The sequence below is a fragment of the Medicago truncatula genome, chromosome 2 (assembly GCF_003473485.1).
Source record: "Medicago truncatula cultivar Jemalong A17 chromosome 2, MtrunA17r5.0-ANR, whole genome shotgun sequence".
NCBI classification, from domain to species: Eukaryota; Viridiplantae; Streptophyta; class Magnoliopsida; order Fabales; family Fabaceae; genus Medicago; species Medicago truncatula.
The window spans coordinates 39,841,538-39,854,166 of record NC_053043.1 but is presented as its reverse complement, the minus strand read 5'-3'; the positions used below and the strand labels follow the sequence as shown (position 1 = coordinate 39,854,166).

The window sequence follows — 12,629 nt, the reverse complement described above, 5'->3', positions numbered from 1 at the left end:
TCTGCCGTCTGTTTCGTGTATTTGTTTGTTTGAGAACGCTGCTATTATTGATTGTCGTGTAAAGACAATTTTATTGTTGTGTCTTATCGTTGTTCTATATTTGTTTGGTCTAGGTTGTGTGGCTATTTTTTTGCTTTTGAGTTTTGGTCCATAGATCGTATTTTGAGTTTTAATCTATAGTTTAAATTTAATATTTTACTAAAGTATCTCGATCGTATCATATCTTGAATTTTAAATTTTTTTTGTATCAGTGTCATATCGTATCCGTATCGTATCAGGTATTTGGGCACCATTGGTCATGCATGATGCATGACCCAGTTATTACCGTAAATATTTAAACTTTTTGTTTTAACAAATGATTCATTAAATATAAATTTTATGTCACTACCAAAACAAAAATATATAAATTTTATGTTTTCGGTGTTAAAAATAAATTGATTTCTTAGGAGAGATTCTTATAATATTCAAAACATTCTTGCAAACAAACTCTTTTAAAAAATTGAAGGGTACACATGAATTGACTTAAAAGCAGAGACTAAGATTGTGGACGAGAAATTTTTGAAGGAATAAAAGCAGAAGAAAAATTTGAGGGGCCTAAAACAAAAAATTGAAATATTTAAGGGATCAAAAACATTTCCAACACCAAATTAAACTAACCATTTCATCGAATGTGAAAGTTGTTGACAATATTGAGAATCAAAGAGAATAGTAAATGAGGTTAATAAAAGCGAAAACTTGAAGCTTCGGTGATAGATTGATGAGACCAATACACATTTTATCTCATGTTGAGTTTACACGAAGGCAAGACAATGAAGTCGCTTATGTTTTATCTTAGCTCCCACTTATTTACTGATATATATGTATATCAACATGTATTTTATCTTATGTTGAGTTTACACGAAGGCAAGACAGCGAATGTAGCCCTATTTTATCCTAGTTTCCACTTATTTACTGATATATATCAACATGTATTTGTACCTTAATTTCTACTCCCTCCGTCCCATATTATGTGACCTAGTTGACTCTGTCACGTATGCCAATACACAATTTTAAACTTAAATATCTTTAATAATGTTAGAAAAATTATGAAATTTTGATATTTATAAAATATTCGTCGAGACGAATCCAACAACTTCTTAAATGCTATATTTTGTCTTTATATATTAATAGAAAAATAGAGTCAAAGCATGTTATATGAATAGTACATATTTTAAAATTGAGTTATTTATAACGGGACGGAGGGAGTAATGAAATACAATAAGTTTTATTGTGATATATATATATATATATATATATATATATATATATATATATATATATATATATATATATATATATATATATATAAGGTTTTGTTAAAGAGTGTATTTTAGCAAGTCACATCTCAAAGTGTGATATTCACTTTCTAGTTATAACTTTGCTAAAAGACACATTTATAAAAATTAGTTGGTGTCTTTTAAGAAATGTCAATAGGATAACTTGCTAAAAGACACCTTCATAAAAGGTGTCTTCTAGTAAAACCCATATATATATATATATGTGTGTGTGTGTGTGTGTGTGTGTGTGTGAGATTTGCTAGAACACACCCACTAGTTTTTATGTGGGAGTGTTTTAGCAAGCTACACCTTAAGGTACATTTAACTACTTTTTAATTAGGCTTATTGATGTGTTTAGCCCTTACAATTAGGCGGCATTTAAAAATTCGTCCCTGTAATTGCTAATCCTGGCATTTTAACCCTGCAATTGTTAATCGTTTAAAATTTGGTCCTTGGACCAAATTAATCACTGCCACATCACTAATTTGATAACGCGGCAATCACTGTCACACATGAAATTACAATTTTGCCCTTAAGAAGAGGACAAAATATTGATGAAAGAATTGGAAACCCAGGGATAAATTTGGAATTTCATGTGGCGTGGCAGTGATTAAGTGGGGAGAGGGACGAAATTTTAAATGATTAACAATTGCAGGGTTAAAATGCCAGGATTAGCAATTACAGGGACGAATTTTTAAATGCCGCCTAATTGCAAGGGCTAAACACATCAATAAGCCTTTTAATTATAACTTGCTAAAACACACCTTCTAAAAAATAAGTGGATGTATTCTAGCAAATGCCTATAGGAGTTGCTAACATACACCCACTTATTTTTTAGAAGGTGTGTTTTAGCAACATTCACCTTAAGGTGTATTTAACAACTTTTTAGTTATATCTTTGCTAAAACACACCTTAATAAAAACTAATGGGTGTATCCTAGCAAACCCCTAAAACACACCTTAATATATATATATATATATAGGAAATGTATCAAATGAGAGGACTTCTTATAATGAGAGGGTGAGAGCATTACTTATTGACCATTGGAAATGTATCAAATGAGAGGACTTCTTATAATGAGAGGGTGAGAGCATTACTTATTGACCATTGGATTGAAATAAACGGTTCACATTAAAAGTTACACATTAAACTGCACATGCCCTTTTCTCCTTCTTTCACGCGCTTCCTTCTTCTCAACCCAGTCACTTTCTTTGTTCTCTCTCTCCCTATATCCAACTTCCTTATTCTTTTTCTCTGCACATTCTCCCTACAAACTGGTCTAATCAACATAAGATTAATTAATTTCTTTCAAAACCATTTTAATGGCTTTGGTTATCTCAATCTATATGTCTATTTATTAAAAGACCTTTTTTTTCTCCAAATCGGCCTATAGCTAACACAAATTTAAAAGCCATGAATTATCTCAAACCCTTTGATTAAACAAATGGAAGGAGCAGACACCATAAACATTTGAATAAGCTTTTTCCTATGATTTTTTATTTATTATAAATTGGTACAATGATCAATCCACTGAATTTCAATTCCATACTGAGAAGCAATTTGGGTAATGCAAATCTGGAATTTCAATTCCATACTGAGAAGCAATGAATACAAAAATGAAAACGAAATTGTTTTGCCAATCTAACGAATTTGGTTGTTGAAAACCCAACATCTTCATGTGAATCGAGTATAGATTTGCAGATGGATCTCTGTTAAATATTTTATAAACTTGGTGAAAGCAAGTTTTAATTTTTCCTTGACCTAAAAAACCAAAATAATGGGTCTTTGATTACGATGATGGTGATAATGAAGTTTTTGTTTAGATCAACTGGTGAAATTAAAAACATGAGAAGCAGAACAAGAAACACAGAGAGTAGAAATTACTTGTGAGAGAAAGAGAACGCGTCAAAGTGGAGAAGATGAAAGGTGGAGGATGTAGTGCATGACCCTTTTTAAAGAGCAATAAAATCTGAAACGTTGATTTAGATCCAACGGTCTAAATTAATTCCTCTCATCTCTCATTGTAACTACTCCTCTCACTTGATATATATATATATATATATATATATATATATATATATATATATATATATATATGGATTTGCTAGAACACACCTACTAGTTTTTATGTGGGAGTGTTTTAGCAAGTTATAACTAAAAAGTTAATAAATACACCTTAAGGTGTATGTTGCTATAACACACCTTCTAAAAAAACAAGTGGGTGTGTTCTAGCAAATCTTATAGACATTTGCTAGAATACACCCACTTATTTTTTAGAAGGAGTCTTTTAGCAAGTGAATAACTAAAAAGTGGTTAAATACACCTTAAGGTGTAGCTTTGCTAAAACACTCCTACATAAAAACTAATAGGTGTATTCTAGCAAACCCATATATATATATATATATATATATATATATATATATATATATATATATATATATATATATATGTGTGTGTGTGTGTGTGTGTGTGTAATGAGCTTTACTAACTTAAAAATGCAAAGGAGTAATAAAAAAAAGATCCAATAGCATAAACATAATAACTTGTTATCTAATATTTGTTCTCAAACTCATGATGCAACATCAGGAAGCATCGAGAATTTGTCAAACCAAAAAAAAAAAAATCCTTTGTGAAGCACAAATACTTTAAAATTGATGACGTATCGTATCTGATATGTATCCTGCACTGATATATGTCTGATAAGTCCCGATACGTATCAGAGAAGTATTCGATAATTAAATTTTATTTAAAAAAAATAATTATCCGATACTTCCAATATACGTGAGGGATACGGTGGTGGAAAACCAATACGCACGAGATACATGATTTTTCTATTGTTTTTTTTTCCTGTTTTTTCTTAAAAAGGAAAAGTGGAAAGAAATGAATATTAATATTAACTCAAATAACACTTAACTCTAATGAATATTAGACAATGTTATTCTTTTTGGAATATAGATGTATAGCACTAACGATGTTCTTTGTAGGATATAGTATGACGGTAAAAATATTCTATTTTTGGGATATATATATATATATATATATAATTGACTAACCAATGATGTACTCATTTTGAGATATATCATATATGTAATTGACTAATTGTTACTTTCTTTATCATCAATATTACTTGTATTTATATTTTGTTATTGTCCACCGTATGTTTTGTCTCTTTTTGTTGTTTTAAGAACGTAGTTTGTGTTAATTGTCATATGAAGGCAAAATCATTGTCGTGTCTCGTTGTTTTATGTCTGTTTGGTCAGCATGTGATACTAGGTTTTATGTCTGTTTATTTGCTTTTGAGTTTTAATACATAGTTTGTATTTTGAGTTTTAAACTGCAGTTTAAATTTAATTTTATATTAAAGTATCTTGGGCGTATAGTATCTTGAATTTTAAAATTTTCCCGTATCGACGTATCGGTGGCGTATCGTATCCGTGTCGTATCAAGTATTTGGGCTTCATAGATCCTCAATAATATAAACTCCTAAGAGAAATGATATTTGAACTACCATTTTGTGACAAATTTCTCTCTCATACTCACGTTATGTTTTTACTTTCTCTCTGAATTGCTTTGGTTTTTGTGTTAATAATACTTATGTCTTTCTATATTTTGGTTGTCCCAAAAAATGGTTGTTCAAATAACATTCTTCATTTGGTAATATCTAACATTCTAACACTACTCTCAAGCTAAAACTTACTAAGTTTTAGGCTTCACTACCACAATTTTGGCCTTTAATAGCACAATTTTAATAGCGTTTCTACATAAATGCTATTAAAAATGCAAATTATAGACCTATTATAGCACTCTGCAGAAAGCGCTAAAAAAAACTTGTAAAAAACTGGGTTAGATAGCGCTTTTCTATAAGCGCTATTATTCTTGTTCACACTAATAGCGCTTTTAGGGAAACACTATTGTTGAGGGGGGTATAGATAGCGTTTTCCTTAAACGCTATGTTTGGGCTTAATGAAAATTAAAAAAAGGCGGATACTAATTTTCATTTTCGCGCACATAACAAAAAACACTCTCCTTCACCGTCCAAAACCTACTCTCCTTCACCGTCCAAAACCCACTCTTTCTCCACCATCCAAAACTCAGTCTCCTCATTCCTTATCGAAAATTCCACCGTCCTCACTCATTCTCCAAAAACTGAAAACTACTTCCCTCGGAATCCCTCACTCACTCTCTCGAGGTTGGAAATCCGTCACTCACTCGGAATCGAAGTTCGAATAAAAAACGCTATCTGTAAAAGGTTAGATCTTCATTCTCTTGATCTTCTCTCTCTTTATTATGCATGAATTACATAACTTAGGGTTTTGAGTTCATTCCAGCTAATTCCTAAAATTGAACCGATAAAGCTATTATGTTGAATGAACCAAAAATTTGTTTTGTATATAATCAATTGAAAACGGTTATCATTAATTTCAGAGAATCGTTGTACTAGTTCCACGTTCTCAAATCACAAAGATCAGTACTTTCTTCTGATTTGAGTTTGTTTCTGATTCCAGAATTATGGGTTTTGTTGTGAGTTTAATATTGTTTCCGGAATTGTGTGTTTTATGGGTTTTGTTCGGGATGTTGGGGTTTATTTTTTATTCTAGAATTGTGAGTTTAGTTTTTATTCCATAATTCACTCTTTAATTACTACTCAGATTCCAGAATTGATGATAATTTATTTAGCTAACTGTGATTGTTAATGTTTTGTTCTAGGAATGACGGACAACATTTTTCTTTAATTAGGCACAGTTCTAAATTCTTGTTATTTGTCTCCTAAAAACAATTCATGTTATTTGTGAATGGCATGAAGTGACTGACCTCAAATTATTAATGAATATGGTACATTCAAGAGAACAATATTTAGTATTGAGGCTTTAGATTTTTTTATTGAGGCTAAGAACAATATTTAGTATTTTAGAAATTAGTTTGATAATTTATAATTGGAGTGTGTTTTCAATTTACCAAACTTGGACTTGGAAAAAAGTTGTATTGAGGCTTTAGATGGAATGAAAAAGACCAGAATGTGAACTTTGAGATGGAATGAAAGATAAAAAATTCTATTAAAATCTATTGCGAGTTTACCCAAATCTATCCGAGTTTGTCGAGTTCACTTCATGTCCAGTTGAGTAAACTCAGTTTCATTTTCAAATTTACTAAAATTCGAGTCTACAACCGAGTTTACAACCGAGTAAACTCCATTTTCATTTTCAAATTTCAACGAGTTAACTCGCAGTTTTAACAACTAATTCCACAACCCTCTCTTTGAATTTAAGGAATACAACAGACAGACTATATAATCAATGAAACAATACCTTTTTAATATCTTTGATTAACCAACATGGTGTACATCCTACAATTGTTTATATGCATGCTAATACTTTTATTTGACTTATGTCCTAATGCAATTAATTATTATCAAAATAAATTCCAACATTACCTTGACTATCAAGCCTTGATGAACGCCTTTGACGATCAAGGTATGGAATATATTTTGTTTAAGTGCCACTGTTGTAGCTGTATATGCCAGGTACCTTTGTTAAATAGTTGTTATTTAGGACTATTACAGGGATTTATTATATTGGTTTTCTGTCACAAACTCTGCTGTTCTGTTATTCCTATTTTTGGGAGTGTGTTGTTTGGTTTTTTATGTTTTTGTTTTATGTTGTTTGTTCTGTTTCAAGGTTCTTGTACGAAAATTTGATCAAGCCTCGTGGGTTGGAAAATAAGTTCTCATTTTTATCCCCACATATATCTCAAGAGGATAAACAAGGGCAACAAATAGCAGACATCCTATTGACACACAAGTTTAAGAATAAGCTGATTTTTGCACCGGTCAATTTAGGGTGAGTTTTCTTTACAAAACATTATTCAAGATGACTAAATTTGAAAATGTGGTTTTTTAATTATAATTGAAATATATGCAAATTATGATGGATGTAGGCTAAATCATTGGGTGTTGCTTGTCATCAATCCCGGAGCTGAGATGATATATTATATGGATTCATTGCCGGGGGGACATCCTAACATTGACGTTGTAAGAAAAAAGTTCATGAAGTGAGTATTGATTCTTTTGGTTTATAATTGACATAAGTATGATTATTGAGTGCTATTACTCATTTGAAGTTGATTTAATTTTGATAGTGCCATGTGTATTTGCCGTTCCCTTAATCCCAAGTTAAAATCAAAGTCAAGTATAATCCCATGGAAAAAAATAAAGGTATATTTTCTAATCAATGGTATTTTTTTGACAACGTAATCAATGGTATTTTTAATTCATCATGTGGATTAAATTTCAATTATGTAATTTTTTTTCCAGTGTCCTATACAAACTAATGGCATTGACTGTGGCTATTTTGTCATGCGATTTATGAAAGAGATAATATTGGCAAATCAAGACATGATCCCCGAAAATGTATGTATGTGATTTTTAATATATTGTTAATTTGTAATCATATATATATATATAGCTAGGCATTCTTTTTCTAACTCCATTTTTTCCTACTTTTATATTTGAAGTACTTTGGAGATTACAAATGTAAAACCTATTCTAAAGATAAGCTAGTTGAGGTCGAGGAGGATTGGGCAACCTTTATGGTCGAGTATCTTAGTGAGTTTCATTTTCTTTTCCAACAATTTTCATTTGCGTTTTTTAATTGAGTTATTTTAAATTGCAATTGGTTGTGCTGGAAATTTTATGTTAATTAATTTTATGACACAGGAGACTATATTGCTCAGAGACTTACACTCTAATTGGTTGTGCTGGACTATATAGCTCGTCCCGAGTCCTTTAAAATTTAGGTGTTTTTTTGTTTGTAATTGTGGCTGCTTTTATGAGCTTTTTTTTTATTGGAAACTTTGGTTTGACTAGTATTATGACAATCAGGATTAAGTTTATGATCAATTTGTATTGAGATTATCATGAATATAATTTTCTATATTCATATTTCAGTATCTTATTGCAGCATTTTTGGTTACAGATTTACAAAAAAAAAAAAAAAAACGCAGGTTTTATTAGCGCTTTCAATAAAACGCTAAGATTCCCCTGTATGAGTAACATAGCGCTTCTCAGAAAGTGCTAGGAAAAAGCTGTTAGAAAAGCTATTTTAAGAGCACTAGAATAAAGCTATATTAGTGCTTTTCTAAAAACGCTATTATAGGATCCTGACCTATTATAGCGGGGGCTTTCTTAGCGCTTGGGAAGCGCTATTAAGAACCAAATTGAGTGCTATTAAAGGGGGCATTTTATAGTAGTGCTTGTTACATAATTAACTCTGAAAATAAACCAAACCAACTTATAGCTTAACCAACTAAGATGAGCAAGCACCCAATGTGTGTAACCATCATAAAGAGTAGGAAACTAGATGAACCAATTGAGATATAAGCAACCAAAAGAGGGAGAATCACCAAAAGAGAGGAAACATAATACCAACAAAGAGAGCTTAAAGAAGAAACAACCAGAGAGATGAATCATCATACAAACAGAGAGAAAAACAACCAAAAAATTCAATATTGTCTTCAGTGAGAACTTTTTTTTTTTTGAAGGAAGAACTCTTTACTAACACATTGTGAGCTCTATATCGACTCACCAAATTATCCAAAGGGTGATTTGATAACTCAATAAAGTATAGGATTTTTAGTTATATTTTATTGGCTAAAATATGGTTTTAGTCCCTGCAAATATGCCTCGTTTTGGTTTTAATCCCTATAAAAAAAAAATTGTTTTTGGTCCCTGCAAAAATTTTTGTTTTTGAAAATAGTCCCTTTTTTAAAAACAAAATAGTCCCTAGGGACTATTTTCAAAAACAAAAAATTTTGTAGGGACCTTTTTTAAAAACAAAATATTTTGCAAGGACCAAAAACTACAAAATTGGTTCAGTTATAATGTGCCACGTATGCAAATCATCATAAAAGTAGGGTCAGGAACTATTTTCAAAAACAAAAAATTTTGCAGGGATCAAAAACAATTTTTTTTACAGGGACTAAAACCAAAACGAGGCATATTTGCAGGGACTAAAACCATATTTTAGCCTTAAATAATAAAGTAATATTTTTATTTAAGTCTTATTTAAATTTTACTAATTTTTCTTTTATTTTGAATAAATAAGTAAATAAAAGAGATATATGAAATAAGGAAAAAGATAGGTAGACACCCTTTTTCATACACCTCTTATGTACACCCCATATATTAGGGGTATTTTAGTAATTTTACATCATATCACCACCCTTTTTCATCTCTTCTTTCAATGTTTTTGCCACATGTCACAAATGTGTGTGGGTGTAAAAGGGTGTATGCCACCTAAGGTGGTTCATGTATAAGAGCTCATGAAATAATGGTGCAAATACGCGATAAAATTGTGAAGCCTTGTTGACTAAGTCATGACCAAAGTTAATTAAGACCACTTTCAATTATTAGAGGTGGATTTTAACTCAACAACACTTCAGATTTTGTAACATTTAGTTCCAAACCGTCTTCAAATGATGAAAGCAATTGATCAAGCCATTAAAGTTGAGGTTGTTACGACCAGCCGTAGTGGGTGGCTATGATCGTAGAACTCAATTGTATGAATGATAGTCTCAAGTTTGGTCTTGGTTTGGTTTGACTTATCATCAAAGAACTCTTGTACTTGCATTTTTATTTTAATTAAAATTTCTTGTTTTTGCTTTGTCTGTTTCCTTTGTTTTGTTCAGGTAGCTCATTATTATGATAAGTGAGTAGTTTTCTTTAGTCTTGAGATCATGAAAAGTTGTTTTATGACAAGCTTTCCATAATCTCAATTTCTTTCTTTTGTTAAGGAAATGCATTCACCTAATCTACCTTTATCATACTTAATGAAAACTTAGGCAATCTTCCGATGAATGAGAATGAAGGAAGATTGTTGAAAATATAAAGTTAGACAAAAGGTTTTAAGCATGAGATACTTCTTTATTGCTTGAGATATATTAATTGATATAAAAGAGAATATCTCATCCTTCTAAGGCAAAAGAAATGAATTGAATTTTGATTGTTCGTTATAATGATAAGTCCGATGATTTCTAAGGCCTTTTTATCATTTCATATTTGTTGGGTCACCGAGGGGAGCTTTGGAGGACCGTTTACATCGAGGCTAGAACAACCGCATAAGCAAGAGAGACACCATACTCTTACCCAAAACCTTAAGGCAATAGGTTTATGGATCCTCTTACTTATAAGGTGCTCAACCTTTACTCTTTTATCCGATGTGAGATATATAACTCACACACTTGAACACAACAACAATATTCCCAAGGAAAACTTTATCATTTTCAATGAACCATTTCATAAAAATCCAAAAACACTCTTGTAATTCAGGGTCAATATTTTTACTACAACGATAAAACTGTGCACTTGAGATCTTATAAATTTTTTGGCACCGTTGCCGAAGATTTGTTGAAAATCGAGGTAATGTTTTCTCTAATTAATTTAGTTTAGAGGTTTTATTTTATTCCTTGTTTTGTTGCTTATTTTGTACTTGTCATGGCTGAAGATCGTCCTTTGAGAGAATACAAGATTCCTTCGCCTAAAGATCGAAGAAACCAATCGGCTAGCGGTCAAACATTACCTTCCAATCAAGGGGGAATGCATGATAATGATTCTATGAATATTCTTCGAAAATAGATTGGTTATTTCAAAAGATTTATAGCCAAAGTGTGAATATTCTCAATCTTAATATTTCATCTAGCGAAAATCATTGCTAAAAAAAAATAAATCTAGTGAAAATTATAGGACTGATCATGAGGATAAGGATAGTAAACCTTAGGAAGATCATGAAGATAAGGATAGTAGTGACAGTAAACATAAAAAAATTGAAAATGAAAAAGAGAAATTTCGTGACTCCCCTCCATTAGTAAAAAAAAAGAGGAGATTGTTGAAAACCTTTTTGAAACTTTCATGGAACTATGCATCAATGCTCCTAAAGCACTTTTGTCATCACCATAAGGTGTTTTTTCATACATATTGAAGTCCAACTACCACCAAGCATAATTCTCCAAAATCATATGATTAATATGTATGGAATTTCATTCTTACGTTGTGAAAATAGGTCATTGTAAAGAAGTAATCATATCCAACTCACTTCTAACCAAACATAAGTTTATTTTTACATTTATTTGATGACAACTTTTGTGAAAATAGGTTTTGTTCCTTCAGGTCCAGATGCAACAGTAGTTAACTACCGTTGAAAGTGATAGATAGTTAAATGACTTTGGAGGTATTTAGTATTTTTAGGGTGTTAAAAGAGCAATTTTCGAAGTTAGAAGAGCAATTTTTCCACGATTTCATTGTGCTAATATGCATTCATACGAGTTATGGATGATCCTTTTGAGAAGATTTTTTGAGTACTTCCTATATTAATCATTTAGAAAATTTGTTTGTCCTTATGATTTTTTAAATTAGCTCTTGCATTATTTACTTTGAACTTCATATTTTTAAATTTCCGGTGTCTATTAAGTTAAGTTTCTTTTACCTATTTCTCTTTATATTTTGTAGGTTTTGAGATTGATGACCAAGAATTAATTCAGAGCAATGAACTTTGAGGAATAGTACATTCGATGGGTGAGCTAAGGCGAGCTAGAAGCAAGAAATTCCAGAGAGTTTCAGGAAAAATTGTAAGAGCACCATTGTTAAAATGCATCTGCAGAAAAAAGTTTTTGAAGTTAAAATTATTAAAAAACTAAATCACTATTTGTCGTCAATTTCTTTATACATGCATCTAATAATCTAATAATGTGTTGCCACATCAATTATTGATATATGATGCTCCCTTCGTCTCAAAATAGATGTCCTCTTTACTATTTTTCTATTTATAATATCAATACAATATTTTTTTTTTCCACTAACATACCCCTATTTATTGCATTTTAATCATCTAAGTATTCCAGTAACTATAATTAATAAGGATATTTTAATAAATAAACATATTTTATGATTGAAATCAACACTAATAATCATTTTCTTAATAACCGTGTAAAATTCAAAATAGAGACCTAATTTGAGAAGAAGGAAGCAAATGATGTGTCTTTAACTCATTAAATAATGTGACAATACATTCTTAGATGTATGTGTAAAATCTTTTTACATCAAAGATCATCGTAAATTAGAGGTGAATTTCCTGATTCCTTCATCCCTCATGCATATACTGTATTAGTGATTTTGGGGTTTATGGGACTTTGAAATCAACCTATGCAAGAAAGGGGGTCATGATGCATGCATATTAGTTTTAAGAAGTTGATGCTCTTGCATGTTGAAAGTTGTTAATTTTGGGTATAATTCTGCAATCCATACCCTGTTGCTATTTTGGTTAT

The 12,629-nt window shown here is 30.8% G+C and overlaps 2 long non-coding RNA genes across 2 annotated transcripts; both read left to right on the top strand.

Moving 5' to 3' along the window:
• The first annotated feature begins 6,795 nt into the window (after positions 1–6,795).
• LOC112419521 (uncharacterized) lies at positions 6,796–7,529 on the top strand. Its single transcript, XR_005644021.1, has 4 exons — positions 6,796–6,837; positions 6,992–7,153; positions 7,251–7,364; positions 7,452–7,529. It is a non-coding gene; the product is annotated as an uncharacterized lncRNA (long non-coding RNA).
• Positions 7,530–8,188, top strand: LOC120578089 (uncharacterized). The gene is made up of 3 exons (XR_005644020.1): positions 7,530–7,722; positions 7,827–7,917; positions 8,029–8,188. It is a non-coding gene; the product is annotated as an uncharacterized lncRNA (long non-coding RNA).
• The last annotated feature ends 4,441 nt before the right edge of the window (positions 8,189–12,629 follow it).